Genomic DNA, 23,475 nt, shown 5'->3' on the forward strand with positions numbered 1-23,475 from the left:
GTTGGGTTCTCTTTGTCATTGCTGGTGTCATCTATCTTCTGCTTACTATTTTCTATCATTCAGTCGCAATGATCCTGTAGCTAACTCAAAACATGGATCAAGATCCACAAGTGATATGACAGTTCGGATAATTAAGAGCACTTGACTTAGTTTGAGCGGTTTTATAGCGGAAAGTCCTAGTTGGCTAGTTCATGATCCAATTATATGTAGCACTTGAGTGAATAGGTAATGTACAAGTTGTTTGTACTAGAGAGTGAAGTTTTAGTAAGCTCCTAGTGACATTTCTTCAGTGACTAGTCTTTTTGAAATGCACAATTAGGAGATGTGTTAATAAACCAAAAAGAAGCTTGTGAAGTTTAAATGTTTATAAAGCTCTGAATTTAATGACATTCATGAGCAGCTCCTCAATCTCATGCCCTTGCTAATGGCTGGCCATGCAAATTTGAAGAGAAAAGAGGAAGAAAAAATATCAGCCACCAAAATATACCTTATACTTAATCATATGTTTTAATTTTAAAGTCTTGCTAAAGTAGGGGTGGAGATGGGAGATTAGGATGGCCATGATCCTCCTAATTTTTTAATTTTTTTTAGTAAAATATAAGGGTTATATATTTTCTGTCTATAAGTTTGCACATTATAAAAATCTTGAGATATTAGATGTAATTTTTATTTTATTTTATATATAGTCTTTTATGCATATATAATGCAACTGTTTTAATAGTTTGAAGATATAGTTATTATATGATTTACTTATTTTTAATAAGATAACGCTACACATGCTCTTAAAGGCATTGATGTCATTTAATTTTGTTTTCATTTTGTATTTGATAAAAGAAATTATAAGCATCATCATCATCATCAAACTTTGTCAAGCATTCCAATAAAAAATATAATTGACATAAATATTTTGTGACAATTGAGTATTATTAAGGTGTTGATACATTTATTTATCACGATTAATAATTAAAAAATTAAATAGTAAATTCAGTATGCAGGTAATAGATCTTCTTAAATTGAACATAACTTTAAATCTCAATCATTTAAATCATTTAATGCTTGTAGGAAAATGAAATTTTCACCAATTGTTGATAGTTTATATTGGGAAGAAAATTGTTAAAAAATTCATCATATACATGATAACTAATGATTTTTATGCCATGAAAATAATGAGCAAAACCTAAATTTTTTTTTTAGCTCAGCCACTTCCTTGAAGGTGGCAATATTCTACTTATTCCCTTTAATCCTATTTATAAAGTAGAGAGAGAATTTTTTTTTTTGATCTTATTTATAATTTATGTCATTAAATTTTATTATAAATTTTCTCTTTTGCCTTTCATTGAATGTTAGAAAAAAATATTATTAAAGTATGTATATTTAATAAAAATAAATTAAAAATTTGTTAAATTTTAAAATAAAATTAAAAATTTTAATATTGTTTTAATATTAATAAAATATGTTGGAAGTAAGACATAGTGGGAAAAATGAAAGCATGGATCACAATGAGAGAGAGTAAAGACAAAACTGTCAAACAAGAAGACTAACGTCCGAAGGTTATTCTCTGAAAAAAGGTGTTGTCATGCCAATATTTTCAAACTCTTGAAATCCTTACACATTCTCTAATTTTATATTCATTAATTGTTTATTTTATGATGAGATTTGTGCCTGTCGTTGAAACTTGAAAGCGGTCCCAAGTACCAAGAGAATTGCTTATTTTAAACTTAAGAATAAAACAAACCGCGTGAAGTTTTATTTCTGATTTGTTTGCTAAAACATGATTTTTTACCATTTTAAAGATAATTTTTATAGTCACTCTTGTTTATTTTATTGTCTGAAAACAATATTCTTCATTTGTAATTTATGTTGCTTACTTACCGACATTCTTAATTAATTAGTAGGTTCAATGTTCCAAAATTTTTAAAAAAGAAATATTTTTGAAGAGGTAATTGCGCCTATAATCTTGTGATTCAAATATCTAACAATAAAAAACTAAAATTAATTTATAAGAATTACCATTAGACCCAAGAAAATGAATTTAAGTTTGATGCATCATCTTAATGAATTAGATAAAATATAAAGAGTTTATTACAAGAAAATTTATCTCCATGACTTTTTTCAAAGTAAAAATTGGAAATTCTAGAGGAGATTATGTGATATGTGTCCTCTTAGTTTAGTGAATTGGGCAATTGGCTGTAGTATGGAAATATTTTCCCCATAAAAATTTATATATATATATATATATATATTAATACCTATCAAAAGTATATTTTTATGAATTTTCAATTTTAAATAATTTATGCCACCTAATACCAAAGCTAGATATGGTGGTTGGAAAAAAAATTAATATAAAGCCAACGAAAGAGTGGCGCAGTTGGTCAAGAACTCAGCCTTTATCCCACAAGGACAAATGTTTGAATCCCGTTGATTGATGTAAAGCACTTGCAAAAATCCTTAAAGAATTGGGAGATATGCCTTAACCCTAGTAGGTTATTCAGTGTTTATCCCATCTAAACTTTCTTTTATAAAAAAAAAAATTGATATAAAAGCATTGATAAAAATAGGATAAAAGTGCAAATTTACTCTTGAACTTTTTTCAGAAGTGCCTAGTATCCTAAACTTTTGTTAGGAGCAATGTTGCCCTGAAACTCTAAAACATGGTGCAATGTTGCTTTGCCGTCAAAGTTGACTATTTGTTGACCATTTTGTCTGACTGGACTTACCACGTGGCTGTCACGTGGCATTTTTTAAAAATTAAAAAAATAATAAAAGTATAAATTTACCTTAAAACTTTTTCTTTAGGGGTGCTTAGTATCCTAAAGTATTTTTTTTAGCAATGTTGCCTTATTGTTAGAGTTGATCGTTTTGTTTGACTTTACTTGCCACGTGACATTTTTTAAAAAACTAAAAATAAAATAAAATAATGCTTCATCCTCATCAACTTCTCACTATTCATCCACAATACTAAAAATGTAAAATAACTCAGAATACTAAGATGAAAAATTAAACTTAGATTTTCAACATTAAAAAACAATCAAGCCCAAATTTTAAACATAAAAAAAAATCAAAGACGGGGTAGAGAGGAAGAAAATAAAGAATATAACTCAAAAACCCAATAATTCAAGAACAGCTCAAAATATCCAAAAAAAAAATAAGAACAAAAAATTAACAACTCAAATTGTCCAACACCAAGTAAGGAGAAGTAACAACTCAATGGGCAACGGCTATAGAGCTTCCATTTAGCTCTTGTCTTGCAAATGTTGACAATGGAGAAGGGAGGAATGAAGATAAGAAGAATGGCCGACTGTGAAGGAAAGCAATGTGCAATTGAGATACAAGAGGTAAGGGACGACATTGTTTTTAATTTTTTTTTAAATGCAACGTGGCTATCACTTGACAAGTGAAGTCAAACAAAATGGTCAATTCTGACAGCAGCGCAATATTGCATCATTTTGGAGAGTTTCAAGACAACATTTCTCCTAAAAAAAGTTGAAGATATTAAGAGCCCCTATAGGAAAAGTTTCAAGGTAAATTTACACCTTTATCATTTTTTAATTTTTAAAAAATGCCACGTGGCAAGTCCAGTCAGATAAAATGATCAACAAACAGTTAATTTTGATGGTAGGATAATATTACACTATTTTTTAGAATTTCAAGGCAACATTACTTTCAATAAAATTTTAGGATATTAGGTGCTGGAAAAATTTAAAAATAAATTTATACCTTTACCCACAAAAATATACCAAAGCCAACATTGTTGTTTTCTTTTTATCTCCCCTTTTTTTAAATACAGACATAACCCGCCTTTCTCATCCAGGACATCTTGATTTTCACCAAACCTTGCTAATCTCTCTCACTCTATTTTCCTGAAAGAGTGAGATCTGATCACTGCAACTATCAATCCATTGCTTGTTCAACGTGTGGATCAGAGAGAAGAGTAGAAACATAACACAAAATCAAACATTTTTAAGAGTTCAAAAGAGATTGGAGGACGAGATCGCTTGGTAGGCTTATTTCCTCCTCTTCTCTCTCATTGTCCTCTGTGTTATTTTCATTTTTCTAAGATTCAACTTTACGCGTTGAGAGCATCAATCCGGTGTCTTATCTGTTTTGATCTTTCCCTGCGTAGCTTGTTCAAAAGTGACTGGCCAGATAGATAAGCGTCTCTTTTAAGTTTTTGTACACCATGTCTTAATTTGAAGTCTCAAAATCAATAAATAAAGTTTGATCGTTCAAGAGCACGAAGCCATCTGTGTGCGCGCGTGCGCGCGCATGTGAGAGAGAGAGAGAGAGCGTGTTTTATGAAAGATTGCATAGGTTCTGGTCCACTAAAATGAGCATTTTGTTTCTATTTCAGTTATACATGTGCTATAGTTGGTCTTTTTTTTTCCCCCTATTTGGGACACTGTTGTTGTTTTGATATGTTTCTGCTTTTGATGTTGTTCCATTTATAATTTCGGAAATCAAAGATTTAAACTTTCATTATGTTGGAATCTTGTTGAAGTTCCATCCTTAAAAGGCTTACTAAATTGAAGCATTTAGATTTTTCATTTTCTAGTCATTTAACAGAACTTCCACTAGGGATGGAACAATTGACTAATTTGAGACACCTGGATTTCTCCTTCACGTCTGTCCAAAACCTACTCGCTGGACTCATATCCAAATTTACTCTCCTAGAGGGCTTGTCGATGATGGGTTCGCCTATGATTGGGGTATCATCTGAGAGAGCAAAACACCGCTTGTATCCTGTGGCAGTGGAAGAAATCATATCTTGTCGTAATTTGTCTCTTCTTCACATGGAATTTCTTCACTTTAAAGGCTATCAAAAATTTGCTATATCTCTCAAATTTTCTCAATTAAAGGAGAGGAAGCTTGTGTCGGCTTTTTTGGCCATCCAAAGTCATCTGAGAAAACTTGCTTGGCAATAGACGGGGAGATACAAACCAATCAACCTTTCAGAATCCGAGTTTACTTCATTGATTCCAAGAAACGTTATACAATTAGTCATTCATAATTTTGATGGTATGAAACGTTTGTCTTTGTGCTTAATGGATGCAATGTGCTTGAAAAGATGCGAGTTAGTTTCATGTTCCGAGATGGAATGCATTGTTGAATCAGAGGAGAACACTTTGTCCATGTTAGAGAGAATGGATCTATGTAATTTGCCAAGGTTGGGGATGATCTGTGGGAAAGTGGTGAGACCATATACTCTAATGAATCTCGAGAGTATTCTTGTGAAATCCTGTCGGTCTTTGAAATGTCTGTTCCCTTGGCAGCTCATGGCAGAACTTAGAAGTCTTGAAGAAATTACCATTATTAAGTGCCTTTATATGGAAGAAATTATTGAAGCTGAAGACAGCAGCCAAAGTGATCCTTCCAAAATTGCAGAGGTTGGAATTGTATAATTTGCCAAGTCTGAAAAGCATATTCAAAGGGGACATTCAATGTAATTCTCTAAGCACCATTCAAGTCTTGTACTGCGACACTCTAAATAAGTAGCCGCTGGTTTTGTTTGGAATAGAGGCAAGTCAGCAAATCTCACCATCAACTTCTCTTGAAGAAATAATATGCCAAAAACAATGGATGGAATCACTTGAGTGGGACCAACGACAAGCTAAGCATCTCCTTCAACCATACTTTGTCGATCCCTTTTGCAGGTATGGTTCTGAATGTCCTTGAAATTACATAATGAGAATTAATAATTGTAAATATGGGGGAAGAGGGCAATATGGAAAATAGATTTATGTTTAAAATATTAGAATCAATCTTGTTCGAAAAATAGTTCTGTAAAGAGAAGCAAGAAGGCTAAGCTCAATAAATGTTTGAAATGTCCATATTTATTTTCTTGTTGCCAGCTTTTCTCAGGGGCATGGATATTTGTATTTCATTCTTCAAGTTTATTAAATTTTATGAAATCTATTCCAATTGAAAAATCTGTTGTTCAATGTATCATTATAGTTATTGTTATATTTCTCTCATATCTCTGTTTCCTGCTTCACAAGAAAGTGATGCTAATAACAAATATGCGAGAAAGAGAAACATAATATTATGAATAAATATATATATTGATTCAGCGATTATCTTAACTGTTTTTATCTGCAACATTTGATTGATTTATGTTCTTTAAATTGTCGTAGTTCTGTGACATGGAAATGTGCAGGAACAGGTTTGGTCCAAGCAGCAGTTATACTGTGTGAAGGCAGTATCAGAATATATATGGAGCCACAATCACCCCTGAAGTGTTGCTTAATAGTTGATTCCAGGAGTGTTGTATATTGTTTGATGACGTTTCGATGCTTGGTGAGAAAACATTTGTGTGCAGTGTTGTTTGTGACTGCGCTTTTTTTCTTCTATAAATATGGACTCTGGTAATTCTGAGTAAATTTTATAACTATTTTCATATTTCTTATAAGATTATGGAAAATATTTGGGAATTCCTCTTCATGGAAGAGCGTCTTTCTACCTAATTTTCTCTAACTGGAAAGAAAATTTCTTAAACATTGCAGGTGGCTTTGTTTTATAATTAAATATGTGATTACTGTGATTAATTTCTTGCTACAACATACAAATAATGTTGATCCCAAAGGAGCTACTTGATGAGATTGATAAATTGTGTAGCAATTTTCTGTGGGGCAGTTTTGATGAGAAACAGAAAGTTCATTTAGTTTACAAAAGCAGGCTTTTATCTTTAAGCTTTGTTGGAAGATGCAGACTAATGAGAACTCATTGTCAGTGAAAGTCTTTAGGACGACCTAGCATACATTTATCATTGTGACTAATAATACCTTTGATGCAAGGAAAATAATAATTGAAAATTTTATAAGATTTGGATATTGTTTAGAAAATTTGAAGATTAATTAGTAATATTTTTATTTTAATTACCATCATATTTGAATTTATGTTACTTTTCAGAAATTACTATTTTATTTACATTTAATTTTGAGATCTTGTATTTAATTAACTCATAAGTTAGGTTAAGACTTATAAATAGTATATGAACTCATTTGTTTTGTACATAAAAATTGCTATCATTTTGTCTTATTTGGGCTTTTCTTTTCTCTCCAATTTTGAATTTTCCAAGTTTTCTTTTAGCAAAAAAAAAAAGGAAAAGGAAAATCATATTTAAGGACCATTCAAGTAAATTATTTACAGATAATCATTAATAACAAGTTTTATTTGAAAAAAATAATTTACATTCTTATTTTAATCATAATTCATTCTATATTGATTATTATTTGTGAATAATTTATTTTAGTGGTCCTTAGATGTGATTTTAAAAAAAAAAGGTAGTGAACATATATGTTTAACTATGTCTCATATCAATTTTCAAGGAGAATGACATTTAATTCTTAAAAAAATAAATTAATAACAGTTAGATTTTTGATAAAAAAATTTATAAAATAAATTATAAATATCAACTTAAACAATTACAAAAACAAATTTCTATTAGCATCTAAAAATTATATTTGATATTTAAATATTTATTTGTAATTAAAACTCCTGAATTTATAACAATTTGGATTGATGTTTTTAACTTATTTTTTAAAAAAATTTATTAAAAATTTAATTGATATTAATTCAGTATTTTAAAATCTAACTGTTATTCTTTCTCAATATTTACACTCTAGCCAAAAAAAGATCAATATTTACACGAATCTAACGGTGAACACGTTTTAGGGCCATTCAATATTAAAATGCGTTGGTCCCACCCACCCCTGAATCAATTTGCTTTAATCTTTTTCCCAGTAACCAAACAGAAAAATATCAATTCCTCAAGTAAAATCTTGAGTATCGCACAATTCTATTTTATTTTTATTATTAATAATAATTTTGTTGACAGATCATAATTAATATTCATTTTCATTTGTTTGCTTCTGGTTCGCTACATGAATATTCTATTCAAAAGATGAATAGATTGCTAATAAAGAAGGTAAAATAAGAAATTCCATGTAGGGACAATTTTTATTTTGCAACCATAGATAATATCTCAATTATGAAAAAACACAAAGGAGTTGAAGAACTTCCATGGTAATACGAGGGAGGGGGGATTCAGGGGGCGTAGGAGGAAGGTGCAGGGTGTGGCATTCTCACCTGCAATATATATATATATATATATATATATAAAGCCAGATTTATGAGAGACAAATTTGTTTAAATATTAAAAATTTAAAAAAATAATTTAATAATTAAAAATTGATAAATAATTAGTTATGTTTTAATTTTCCTACCATATTTTTTATTTTTTGAAATCATTGAACAATTAACTTATTATTATTTAATATTCAAATGAATTTAAAATCTTAAAATATCAAAATTTAAGGGGTGCAAAATAGAAAACGAAGGCGAAAAATATAAAAAATTATGCCCACATATATATATATATATATACACAAAGTACAAACTTGCTAATCATCAGAGTTTTTGTTCTATTATCAATACTGTATCAGTTTAGTAAATTTAAACTTGAAAATGCAAATAGTGTTGATGTTAGAACTTCCACTAGAAAATGTTTTATTTTTTTTCAATTTAGATTAGTTTAAATATTCATTAAATCCCTTCAAATTGATAAAGGCTTAGGATATCAGATGCCAATATTACACTAAAGAAATTACACAACTTGCTCTCTTTCGTACAAAGTTATGTCGTGTAAGTAAATGATTTTGAAATTTTTTAAGCATCATAGTCAAATTGCCCATAGAAATATACCGAAAGCCAACTTTGCTTGTCTCTTTGCTCTCTCTTTTTTATTTCTTGCCACTACGCACACATGACAAAACTTTCTTATATCTAAGGCATTATCTTTTTTGTTCTAATTACCTGACATTTATGTGCTCTCTCACTCAATTTCTCACCTGATTGGGTGAGATTTTACCCCTGAAATTAAATATCAATTCATTGTTTGTTCAACGTGGATCGCAGAGAATGAAGGACATGGAAGAGTTCACAAGAGATTGGAGGAAGGAGATGCTACGTATAACCCAAGTGGGATCTGAGCTTTGTGTTCTAAGAGAAGCTTGGCAGGTTTATTTCCTCTTCTTCTCTTTCTTGATTCTTCTCTTTGTCCTCTGTGTATTTTCAATTTTTCCTTTCAGATTAATTAATCTTCATGCTTCTGCAACATCCAATGTCTTCTCTATTCCAATCCAGCCCCTGCCCAGTCTAATCCAAAGCATTGGACAAAAAAATTGATGGTTATGTTCAGGATGTAGAGGGATGTTTGTGTTATGGATTAATTAGTTTCAATAAAACTTACACTTATAGTCTGTACAAATATTCATATTCATTTTACTTTCAGAAAGTTACTTGACATTTTCAGAAAGGCAAAGATTGTATGGGACTATAGGTACACAATTTTTCCCCCCAAAAGGGACTTTTTGAAAGTACATAAATAGGGTTTGGAAGTAGATTTGAAGAATAGAAAAATTTGAATTTGCAGGACTCAGTGAAAACATTGTAATGTACAATGCATGCATGTATCAACAAGAGAGAAGAGAAAAAGAATTCTCTCTCCCATATTCTTGAATGAAAACTGGAGCTTCATTAATAATGAAACATATTCAACCAAAAAAAGATTGAAAATGAACAAGTGTTATGTAACTTATTATTTCTTGATTTAATTATTAATTAAAAAATATATAATTGTTGGTCTTGGTAGTTCCTAGACTTTTTTTGTTGTTGCTTCAAGTCTTGTAAATTTCATCTATTTGTAAAGTTAGTATCTATATTTTTAAATATGACTATAGGAACTTAATGATAGTTAAGGAATGCATAAATTATATTACTTCTTATGCATAAATAATGATGAGTCATATGAGAAATAAGTAGAATGAGGGAAAAAAAAATCTTGATGTTAAATAAGAACCCTTAAACATGCAAAAGATGAAGCTTTGAAGGAAAAAGACACCATAACTAGGATAGGAAAATAGAAATGTTAGTAGCCATTTTCAAAACTTGTTTATCCAAGAAAGCCTAATTCTGGAGACTAAGGGTCTCTTTGTTTGTGTTCCCAATTCTTTTTTTTTTTTCAATTCGTTTTGCAATGCAGTTTTTAAAATTATTTTTAAAAAAACAAAAAAAATATGTTTGATTGTATTAATTTAAAAATAATTTTGGAATTGAAAAATTGGCTAATAGTGATGCTCATCAGTAATTAATGACAATGGCTTATGACAATGATTAGTTAAAGTAACAATTGTTTTCATTTCAATAATCAAATGCAATGTATTTGAAAACAAAAACTGCTTCAAGATATTTTAATTTTTAAAAATAAAAAATTTTTGAAAACAAAAACATATTAAATTCAAAATATTTTTTCAAACGAGTTTTTTTGTTAAAAATTATTTTTTAAAAATAAAAACTATTTTTAAAAATAGAAACCAAACATGGTCTAAGCTTGATACCGATTCTACCATTCACTCTCTCTCTACGAAGCTTCATCCGGCTGAGCAACACATTATGGAATCCCTAAAAGAAATTTGCACATTTCATATGAAAATATAGTGTTGAACGGTCATTCTCACTTTCCGTTAAGAAACAAACGAATCACAGTTTCAACTTTGTAGGAAATGGTGGCTTTTGAAGATAGCTTGAATCTCTCTTGCGTGAACATTTGGTGCTAGCCAAAAAGTCATGGTAAAAAATAAATAAATAAAATTAAAATTAGTAATTCAAGTTAAGTCTAACTAATAAATCCAAATAAAATTAAAAAAATCTAGGGGCAGGTTTGGAAATTTTAAAAAATTTCTTTTCTCCTAGCTTATTTGGATCATTCAAATAAGCTTAAATCTAAATAAGCTTAACCTGAATATTGAATTTTTTTTATTATTAATAAAATAAAATTAAAATAAAATAAAAACTGAAAATATTACATTTTTAATATAAAAATTGAAATATATGGCTATATATTTATATAACAATTCAAATATTTATGTTAATCTGAATAAACTTGAAATCTCAAAATGTTAAGGACATGCTTGATTATATAAGTTTTTTTATATGTTTAAATATTTTAAACTCAACCTAAATAGCTTGCTAGAATTAACAGTTATAAGATAAATCACAACCTATGAACCTCAGCTTCCTCTTTTTTTGCTCTCTAATATCTATATCTACAAAATCCATCACTACCCCACTCCCCACTCCCAAGGTCTCATCAATTGCTGCTGCCACTCACTTCCGTAAGTAAATCTTGCGCCCATACAGGCTTCAAGCTTCAAACGAAATAAGGCTTCAAAGAACTAAAACCAGTCGACCTTATCACCCACGTGCGTAAATACATACAGATTAATGCAACATATTACAGAAACATAAACCCATAGCATCTTGAAGGCATTTTTTTTCTTAATATAAGATAAAATTAAAATAATTAATGATTTTTTCCAATTTTATCCCTTGTTCATATATTAGCTTTTGAATTTCTACATAGCAATTTAGTATGGTTAGTTAATTGCAAAGAAAGATAAAATTTTAAATATATAATTACAATTTCTTAATAAACGTGAAATTGGCTAACTTTGTCTAATAAATTAAATAAATATCATATAAAAATTAATAATTTTCTGGCCAATCTAGAGAGCCAGTGTTTAGTTGGTTTGTTTTTTTTTTAATTGCTTTATCTTTGTTCAATTCTAATGTTTCTAATAGTAGATTTCATATGAATATTTGAAAAATTAAAATAGCTTATAAATCTTATTTAAGATCAACAATCTAGTTTGAATGGATTGTTCATGTTATTTATTGACTGTAAAATGTTAAAATTACCTTCGTTACAAGATTTCAATAATTAGTTTTACAATTTTTATAACATCATAATAAAAATATCATCATCATCATCATCATGGCACCATTATGCCTGGGCTCACGTGTTAATTGGCACAGGTCTGCCGTCATTCTTCCACATAAGGCATTGACTTTGCCTTCAACCATACCAAAGCTTCATATCTTCTTTCATATTGCATTCTTGTCTTCTTCTTTAACATCTTCTCTATTGTTCTCTATATTTTCTTTCGTGTTCTTTGCATTTTCTCATTTCCGTTTTCCTTTGTCTCTGATCTAAACACCGAAAAAAAAAAAAAGATCCTGGATTTACTGCTTTTGCATCTTTCGATCGCTGGCATTTCTCCTTCAAATTGATGTTCCTATTTGTTGATCTCTCCTTATCTTCTTTCACAAGTTCATCTCATGTTTCTGCTGAAACCTTCAGATATATATATATATATATATATATATTTTGGTTACCTTTGATTTCTGTAAAGCGTCAACCTATTTCTTCAAGTTGTTCAAAACACCTAGAAAAAGGTGGTCCCTAATGCTTGATCTATGTTGGAACACTAAGGAAAGCTGATTATTTGCTGGTGGTAGATCGGAGGTTTATATATATACAAACACCTTGAAATTGCAAAGATTAACAATATTCAAATCTGTCACTGTAAGTTGAAAATATGAATTTATGTCATATGTAGTTAGTCAGTGTTTAATTGATCTATTTACTAAATTCAATTTTAGCCCACATTTGACAACAATTAACACAATAAATGTTACCAAATTGAATATCAACAATAATAGGTAACGTTTTTAAAAGAAAATGCTATTACTTGACGGAATATAACTAATTAGATAGCATTTCAAATGAGTATGGTGTTTTGTTAGATTGTTGAAGTGTGAGTGAATTTAAGTAGATGTGAGAAGTTCTATGTTGGATAAAGCTAAACTTAAAAACTAATATAAATTAAAAAAAAACTTATAAACTTGAACCTTAAAATTTTGAGTGAAGATATGACGTCTTTCTTCTAATCTTCCCCATTGCTCCTTTGCGGATTCTCAGATGATCACTAACCATTTTTAACAATTGGTGTCAAAGCTTGGCTTTGTTTGAAACTTGTAAGACCCTTATTATGCACACATTTGATCCCAAAATTTGGACTTGCCTAAATTGCAGTAGGGACTCATAATCCACACTGTTTAAAGCCCGAAAATGGAGTTGGCCCCTAAAAAATAGAGACTTAATGTTTGAAATGTCTTTAATATTGGGAGCTTGTAAACTCACATTTGAAGGGAAGATTGTTAGGTTGTCTAAATATGAGTGAACTTAAGTATATGTGAAAAGTCCTACATCAAATAAAGTTAAACTTAATAATTAATATAAAATAAATAAAAATAACCTATAAACTTGAGCCTTGAGATGTTGAGTTAAAATGTAGTGTTCTTCCTCCACTCTTACCCTTTTCTCATCCCGTTTCCTAATGATCACTCCCTATTCCTAACATGTTCAAAATGACTTGGTTTATATTTTCTCTCTATATATATATATATATATATATTACCATCATATCCTAAAAATGACGGGCATGTTGTTGAAGGAAGTATTTAGTTTCTCAAATTCCATCTATCTTCATTTATACTCTTTGAATCTTTGCAATTGCGTGGCGCTGGCTAATGATTTGGCAAATATTTTCGAAGTAATATTTTATATAATCATTCACTATTTAGTTACTTGAATATGTAAGTGCATATTAAAAAAAAAAAAAAAAGAACAGAGCATCACACATACTCACATAGCATTGTACTTCACCATAAGAACATTGACCTTCATTTTCTGCTTCTTCTATTGAATAGCATATTCATACATTCATATATATAGAACTTTAACTAATCTGTTGATGACCTATGAATGAATGCTTTGGACAATATTCAACCCTGAAAGAGACAACAAATGGGACTTGGTTTTTCTCCACTTCCTATCTCAACTTTTGAATCAATTTTTAAATAATTAGGATTTAATGCTTCATAAAATTATTATTAAAATATTAACTTCATGAAAATAAATAAATTTAAAATATACCAAATTTGATCTAAATTATAATTCAAGATTTAATATTGTAATTAAAAAATTAAAAAATTATTTTATAAGACGTTAACCAAAACTTTTTAAGATTACAGAACGCAGATAACTAGGGGCAACAAAATCCAAACCACTAATGATAAGATTACCTTTATAATGGATTTTTGGGCCTTGGCAAGAAAAGATAAAAATATCGTAGCAGTAATAATAATAATGAGATGATTAAGGTTTGTTTAGTACGTACGTAGGACCTGTGGTGGAGCAAGCAGAGAACCAAAATTTCCAAAAATTTTAATTTTTTTTCTTTAGTATTGTAATGATATTATACATACTACTGCAAAAATTTAGTTGTAATGAATAAATTTATTAAAAATTTTATAATTTTTATAAATATAAAATATAAATTAAAAGTTGATTGTGTAGATGTGAGCGTTCATCCTCCATTCCTCCTTATGACAAAGCCCAACAACGCCTTTCACGTGCTTTTCTTCCAGCTTCCAGTCTGAAGGGAACGGTTCTCTGCTCATCCAAGAGATGAGATCTGAATCGTTTAAATTTAGATTTTAATCTGGACAATTTAAATTAAAAATATTATTTTATATTAATTTATTAAAATAAAAAATTATAAAATAATTTTAATAAATTTTTTGTTTGATTTAGAAGGTATAATTTAATATTAAAATTTTATAATTAATTTATATTGATTATTCGTATGAACTTTAAATAGTCCAACAATTCAGATATAATATCTAAATTATACATAATACATCTAAAAAATTTAAAATATTCAATTATAAAAATTTTAATGTTAAATTAGTCCTTCTAAATTAAATTTAAATTTAAAAATAAAAAATTTATTAAAATTATTTTAGAATTTTAGAATTTTTTTATTTTAATAAATTAATATAAAATAATATTTTAAATATGAATCATTTAAAAAAATTTGAATGCCTCAGATCTCATCTCTTAGATGAGCACGCATTGCTTATCCAAGAGATGAGCAGGGAAACTGTTCTCCCAATCTAAAACATTATTTTTCCCTTTGAAGATATGGAAGTAGCTAAGCCATGAAAATCCAATAAATTGATATATAGAGTATCACGGTCCTCACAAGTATCACAGCCTCCGTAAGGCCTCAACACCAATTCCTCATCACAACTTCCTTATCCAAAGAATATCACTTCTTTCTCTTTCAACCTCTCTTGCCTACAGTTTTGTGTTCTACCTACTTCACCTTTTCTGTTCTCTGAACGAGCGAATTTCAACTCTGACCCCTTAAATTATCAAATTCCTTGCGTGTTCGTTGTGGATCGTAGAGAGAAGAGTAGAAACTTAGCACATAATCAAACATTTTGAAGAGATTGCAAGAAGAGGGTGATATTGGTGGGAAAGACATGGGTGATGCGACGCTGTGACCATTATTTTAGTCTGCAGAAACAACCCAAGTGGGGTCCGAGTTTCGTGTTCTAAAACAAGCTTGGTAGGCTTATTTCCTGATTTTTTTTTTCTTTCCTGATCTCTTTGTCCTTTATGTTTTTCCATTTTATTCCTATCATACATGTGTACTAGCAGGTCTTTGTTTATTATTTTTCTATTTGGGATACCGTTGTTTAGATATATTATATTCTTCCTCGTCATGTTGTACCCAGTGTGGTTGGGATATTATAAAATGTTTATGAATATTTCAAAAAGCATTATTATAAATTAATAATTAGTAAAGTATCCGTGCTATGCTCGGATTTTATATTACAATTTTTATAAATTAATCCAAAAAAATAATTTGTAGTATATATTTTATTCATATATATCATCCTATATGCAATGAGATTGTGTAATTATAATCATTAATATTATATACATATATATATTTTAAAGTAAAGTAAATGGTAAAAACTAAATGTATACCTTGTAAATGGATGCAATGAAAAGTAGATTAATAAAAATTTATAATTATTTAGATCAAATTGTTGAAGGCATCTCTATAAATAATATTGAAAGTTATATCTTTCGAACAACCATTCTCATTGAGAATTAATATTTTTAGACTCTCAATACTTCGAATACGAGAAACAATAACGTATAATTAATTGTTAGTGAAAACACGATGAGATATGTACAAACCAATATGAGACGGGATCTAATCTTAGCTCTTATTAATGGGAATTGCAAAGGCCAACACAATGAGAAACTTTCTCCATTTCATAGTAAATGACAAGTTGACAACCTTGAATTAGATGGACATATAATAATACATGGTATATATACTTTCATCCTTATAATTGATCCAAACATTTCTCAGGCTTCAATAACATGTTTTCTAGTTCATGTAATTATCAAACATGTATCATTACATAACTCCATAAACTAATCAATGTTCAATTCGAATTAAAATAATTGGGCCATCCATTTTAAGCTTTATTTCATAATTCAAGATGCATGACATTGTAATTTAATTTAGAAAATATGTATAATGCAAGTCATTAATTAAATTCATATCCTCATCATCTTTAGTAATACTATTAAAGCTCAAGTATACAACTCTCTTTTTGAGTAAAACCAACACGTAGATATTTACCTTTTCAACAACAGCTAACGTAGGAGCTAATATAACCTTATCTTTAAAATATGGAGAATTATAGATATTAGTAAGAAAATTTGAAAAAGTTGAATTAACAATGGACTTTATTGGATTATTTAAACCATTAAGTAATAAAACAATTGAGATTTTAATATCCATAAATCCTTCATTAGATCCAACCACAGTTCTATTACCAATTGATATAACTCAAATAGCAAAATCCATAAGAGCACTAATAGATGCTCTATTATTTGTTGTTAGTAGTTTCATCTTTATTGTTAGTGTAATAAGTTGACAAGTGTCTCAAAAACAAAGAGTTAATGGTTGCAAAAACAATGTTTTCTCTTAACTCACTTAGAATAACATGAGTGCCAAATTTACTTGAAATCTTCATCAAACACAGTTAACTTTTTCTTCAAAAGGAGGATCACTAGCTAATGTCTGCTTAACTTCAAAATATCTTTTAAACATTTATCAAAAGTTTCAAGACAAAACTTGTGTGTCATTAGAGCCTCATCTCATCTAATTAATAACTTGTAAACTAATAATTTAGCCAAGTTACTCCCCTGTTTCATGCTACATATAGCGTATTCAGTCATAGAAAGAGGAATACAACATTTGAGTGAGTTATATATCTTCTTGGGTGTATTAGAGAAGTCATCTCGCATGATGTTACATTGATAATTATTTTATCTCTAGATCTTAATGAAGTATAAAGTGTCTACCAAACATACATCTTCCTAGTACTGCCATATCAATATAAGGAAAAGAAAAACATTTCCTTTATCAAATTCCATGGCGTCAATAATTTTATCATAAATCTTCTTGTTTTTTTTAGAAGTTAGACTTTGAAGCAACCTTATCATATCATCATATATAATACAACCCTATCATAATTTAGTTCATTTCTTATTAATTCATTTTCACCTGCATTCAAATTTGACATGTTAAGTAAAAGTATAAGCTCATAATCTTTAAGATTTTTTTATTAAATTATAGTATTTTCTCAATTTCAATTAGAGCTTGTAATATGAGTCAAGTCAGCAGGTCCAACCACGCCAAAGAGTGATGGGTTGGGTTGTACAATTTAGAACTCAGTTAAATGTTGGCTAGCTTTAGCTAGCATTATTTAACCTGACCCTATCAACCCACGAGCTAATCCGCTTATAATTTTTCATTTTAAATTTTTTATTGTTTAATTATCCATTCCTTTCTCTTCCAATCTTCTTCATTTTATTCTAACATCTAATTGGAGTAATCTTCCTTATTTAATTAGTGTGATATATAGCTAGAGTGAAATATATTTAGTAGCCAATACCATTTATTTTAATTAGAGTAAAATAAAATCATCTGATTATCTCCCTTCCATTTTCCTAAATTTACATGGACCTCCCTTTTATTTTTAAATCTACACTTTAGTTTAATGTTTAGCCCTGATAGGAATATTCAAGTAAATATTTTAAAATACTTTAAGTTTTTTAATTTTAATTATATTAAAAACCCTAAGTATTAATTTTCCTTTATAATTTATTTGTCTATACTCTCCCTCCTTCAATTTAAGTAACTTTAAATAATTAAATCTGAAAATTTTAAAATAATTAATTTAGAAATTTTGTAATCAGATTAATAAAATTTAAAGAAAAATAAGCACAAATTATATTAACTAATTTATTCTCATTATATATTACTTTCATATTTCATTAAGCTTCTTGTATATAAGCGTTTAAAATATTATTTTAGACAACTTGTACATTTATATTTTAAAAAATTATTAAACAAATGAGTTTGAAAAATTAAAAAGTTTAAAATATGAATAAAATGTTAAAATATATATATGCATTAACATTTTTTAATATATTGAATGATTGTCAGCTAACATATATATTTAAAAAAGGTACTTTGACTTAATATATGACTTAACAATTAACTAATAGTTAGGTAAAGGGAAATAAAATTTTTAAAATAAAAATGAGATTTGTGTTTTGAAAATATTAATTTTAGTCAAGATTTTTGTATGTTTAAAAAAATATAAAAGACATATCTTTAATTAAAACAAATTATAAAAGAATTAAATTTATTTTACTCTTTTAATTATTATAATATATATGTGGATGAAAATCCAAATTAAAATTGACAATCTTTTTGGAATTTTAATTTATCTAGCTTAAAATTCATAATTAAACTTAAAGTCTTTTATATTAAGAACTTAAAGTCTTTTTATTATTAACTACATTATATTAGTAATACAAAATAGCTGAATATATTGGTCAATATTATTAGTTTATCCTACTAAAATTATAATATTATCAATATTTTAAATACTTCTCCAAGTTAAGATTAATTTGTTGAAATCATTTTACTAAAGATATATTTCAGAGATAATTTTTTTGCACATTTAATTGGTCAATATTTTTTACACTTTTAACTTATTTAGATTACATATTTAAAATTTAAATTTAAATATCTATTAATTAAATAAAATGATTGGTTAAGTAAAAATATCATTGAATTAATTAATACTATTTTTAATAGTCAAATATAAATAACATTATTTAATTAAAAAAATATGAGTATTTTTAAATTTGAAACTTCACACAAGAAATAATCAATATCTTACCCTTTTGATAATATTTGATTTTATGAAAATTCATCAAATTTTAATATTTCATAGTAATTTGAGTTTTAAAGATTTAAATATAGATGAAGAGATGGATAAAAATAATTTATATTTTTAAAAGATATACTGTAACTATATAAATTTTTTTTTACATAAATATTTAAAAATTGAGTTCAAACATATCCACAAACCAACAATCATAGAATCACTAGAAGAATACTAAAATAAAATCTTACATTTATATAAATTAGTCATGCACAATAGACTCGAGAATGTTACAAAGTTAATTAAAGGGTTGAATGACCAATTTGTCTCTTAAACTCATTTTTTGTGCAATGTTTTCTTCTAATTTTTGAAGACAATGTAATATCATTCCTACAGTTAATAAATGATAACTTTAATCATTAGTTGGCAAAATAATTATTGAAAAGGACCTTAAAAATTATAAAAAGGAGACCAAAATTTTTTTTCTTGATCATTCTGTGTATTTTTTCTCTTTGTCTATATTTTTGGATCTTTTTTCATAATTTTTTATTTAATTAAGGTTCAAAGTTAACTTACATTTGGAGCAACACTATCCTTTAATAACCCTTAATTAAATCCATAAGTGTGAAAAGGAAATAGTAAACAACATCACTTATTTATAATTGGTATAATATCTATATGGGAGGAAAATTCTATTTGAATTTGACAATCTTATTTAAACTATAGATCTTTAAAACTATATTGGTTAACATTTTGAAATTTAAATAAAATTTTTTGAGATCCACAAAATAATATTAAATATTATCAACCAGATAATTTTTTAACTCATATAAATATAAAAAAGAATATTCTTTTTTAAAATCAATTTTTTTTCAAACTGGCCCATTTATAATTATTATAAATTATAATTTGTTTAAATAGAGTATTTATTATTTGATTTAAAAAAATAGGTGTGGCACAATTTAAAGCACTCAAAAAGAGACACGTGTTACAATTTGAAGTATACATAAAATAACATGTGACATTTAAAAATATACATATTAAAATAATCATTGCCTAGTTAATTTAATAACTTTTTTGTAACTTCTCACGAAAATATTTTATACATAAGATCAGTTTAAATAATTAAAATAACTTTAAAAATTTGAATTACATTTAGTATAAATAATTAATATGAGTACTTTTAAATTTTAAAATTTAAAATAGAATTCATCTTTAAAATTCAAGTTAATAGATCTTTAATTACTTAAAATAAGATGCTAATCTATCAATATAAACATTTAAAATCATATTTTAAAATAAATTTAGCTATATAAATATATATTTCACACACACACACACACACACTCTATGACACACACACACACACACTGTGACCATTATTTTAGTTTATCTATAAATATTTAAAATTTTTTTCCAAACTTATTTATAAACTAACAGCAAAAACCTAACTTCTCAAGTATCAAATCATATATAAGATGCATACAAAATTATTAATAAGAGTTGACCCAAATCTTATAAGAGCTCAAGTTCATAAACTCATTTTTTGTAAGTCTGATATTTATTGATAAGATTTAGGGCTAAGCTTAAAAGTCTGTATAGTTTTTTAAAAAAATTAAAAATTTTAGTTATACTAATACATATATAGATTATAAAGTACCTTAATTAAACATCTAAAAGACAATAATAACCTTTGATGTATAATCAAAATAATATAAACCACAAAATATAATATAAGCTATACAAATCTTAATTTTCTATCATCTAAAATGTAAATATAATGTTAAAGTATTTTGGTAGAAATTTATTTTTGACTAAAAATTTTAATATGATTTAAAATTGATTAGTTGTAATTTAACATATATTTAAAATTTTACTGAAAATCTTTTTCATTTGGATATGAATGATAAAATTTCATCCAAAAACTGTTCTTGATCTCTTTTCATAGCTAAAAAAATCATATAATATTGTATCCTTAAAATAAAGATATTAAATAAAAAATTAATGATATATATATATATAAAAATATAAAGAAATTTAATTATTAAAATATCTCATAATAAAATAATTTTTCAAAAGTAAAAAATTAATTTTAAAGTAAAAATAATGTTTAAAAATAAAATAAAATATTAAATTGAAAATACATTGAAAACGAAAGATTAAAAATAATTATATTATATTTATAAAATTTATCATAAAAAATAAAATTTAAAATACTATATTATAATATCTAAAAGAACATAATTTAAAGTTGCTAAAAAATATTAATTGATTAGTGTTAAAATTTATATTTTAAAAATAATTTTAATATTAATATTAATATTTATTATAATTATATAATATTTTTTGTATTTATTAAAAATCCTAATTTATTGATTGTATACAGTAAATAACTAATTAAATGAGAGAAAATATTATAAATCTAAAGATATTATATAATTGTCTCATAACGAAATAATAATTTGAATTTCAAATAGATAGATCAATACATTTTATTAGTTATTTTTTAAGTTGGACCAGTCAAAATATAACAAGAATTTAATTTTATTATTGTATGAAATTTTAAAATAATCTACTTACTCCATTTTAAATTGTTCAATTTAAATTTCAAATAGATAAATCTATTTAACATAAAATAAAAATCTATAAAAATGATAAATTATCTGGAACCCAACTTCATACTCTGAATCTATTAAATAAATAGGTCCAAAAGAATAAATAACTCTTTCAAACCTATTTATTTTATTTGATAGGAGAGTTGTACATATTAAATAAAAACATTATTATTTTCAAAAAAACAAATTCAAAAAATTTAAATACATACCAACTATGTAATTATCATTTGTTGCCTCCTTATTTGCAAGTTTTAGAATATTAACAAAATTAAACCCAAAATGATAGATGGAACCCATCTCAAGATGCAACTTCACATTGGTAGAGAATATGAAAGTTCATCTTGTAAGGATGATCTATTGTCTTACATGATCAAGAACATTGAGAGCCCCTAAATTTTAAAATTTTGTATATTTTAAAGAGATGCAACCTATTTTCAAAAATGTCTTGCAAAAGGCTTTCAAATGATTGCCGAGATTTAGTCACTCTATAGCAATGTTGTCCCATAGATAAAATAAGTATCATATATTAGATATAATTGATGTAATCAAATTATAAAAAAGAAGTACAACATAAACACTTACTCCATCATTCTCGAAAACTAATTCAACATTATTGAATTCTTTAGATGTATTTCTGCCTGTTAATCTTCAAACGTGAATCACCTTAATTACAATGCACTAATCCTTTTTTGTTTTATTGATGATACGAATTGCATAAATCACAAATGTAAAAGCTATGAATAGTATGAATAATAGTTGAGAGAAGAATAAACCTAATGCAATTAAAAAATTGAGTTGGACATGAAGGTATGAAATGTGCTATTAACATATCCTAGTAATTTATAATGCAATAAGGCTCATTTAGGAGGGAAAATTAAGAAGTAATTTAATTAAAATATCAAAATAATAGATATTAAATATTTATTTTTTGAGTGTAGATATTAAAGGAATTTGAATTTTACCAAACTTAATATATGAATTTAACATAATGAAATCCTGATTATTAATATATGAAATTAATAGTTCAAACAATGGGTTCAGAATTCAAATTATATAAATATGGAAAAAATTAATATATGAACTTAATATAATCAGACCCAAATAATTAAATATATTAATATCTATACTTTATCATAAATATATTTTTTGAAATTCATGAAGATAGATTTAAATAGTAAAGCACATATTCTTTTTCTAAATATTTAAACAAATGTATATTAATTTAAATTTGGATCCTAATATATAACAATATATATATACTTGAAGTTATGAACCCGGGTTTTCACCATATATTTAGGTTTGATAGAGTTATTAAATAAATATATATTAATTTGAATAATTTAAAGGAAATTTAAGGAATATTAAGTAAAACAAAGGAAATTGTGGTTCTTTTTATTAATCTGATTGATATTTTTATTTTTTTGGCATGAAATTGCTAGATTGATTTTTAACTGTAATATGAAGTCTGAAGAATTCCTTACCGAATCATTTATCAAAAAATATTGATACTTAATATTACTAGATAAATATTAATTTACTAAGTCATATATATAAAAAATATTGAATCTAAATTTTTGTCATATATTAGGTTGGATAGAGTTATTAAATAGATAGATATTAATTTGAATTTAAACATGACCATATTTAAATTTTAAATAGATAAAAATAGATTTTTTTATGCATATAAAAATTAATAATTCATCCCATACGAAACTCCAAATCTGAATAATTTATTTTAAATTTCTCAAAAAATAATAAAACATTCCAAATCTAACCTCAAATTTGACTCCAGAGTGCATAATTGCATGAAAGATATCCCGAAGCATAAAATTGTAGAAAATTTAAA

The sequence above is a fragment of the Prosopis cineraria genome, unplaced genomic scaffold (assembly GCF_029017545.1).
Source record: "Prosopis cineraria cultivar Desert tree isolate PC_DT_omini unplaced genomic scaffold, ASM2901754v1 PC11, whole genome shotgun sequence".
NCBI classification, from domain to species: domain Eukaryota; kingdom Viridiplantae; phylum Streptophyta; class Magnoliopsida; order Fabales; family Fabaceae; genus Prosopis; species Prosopis cineraria.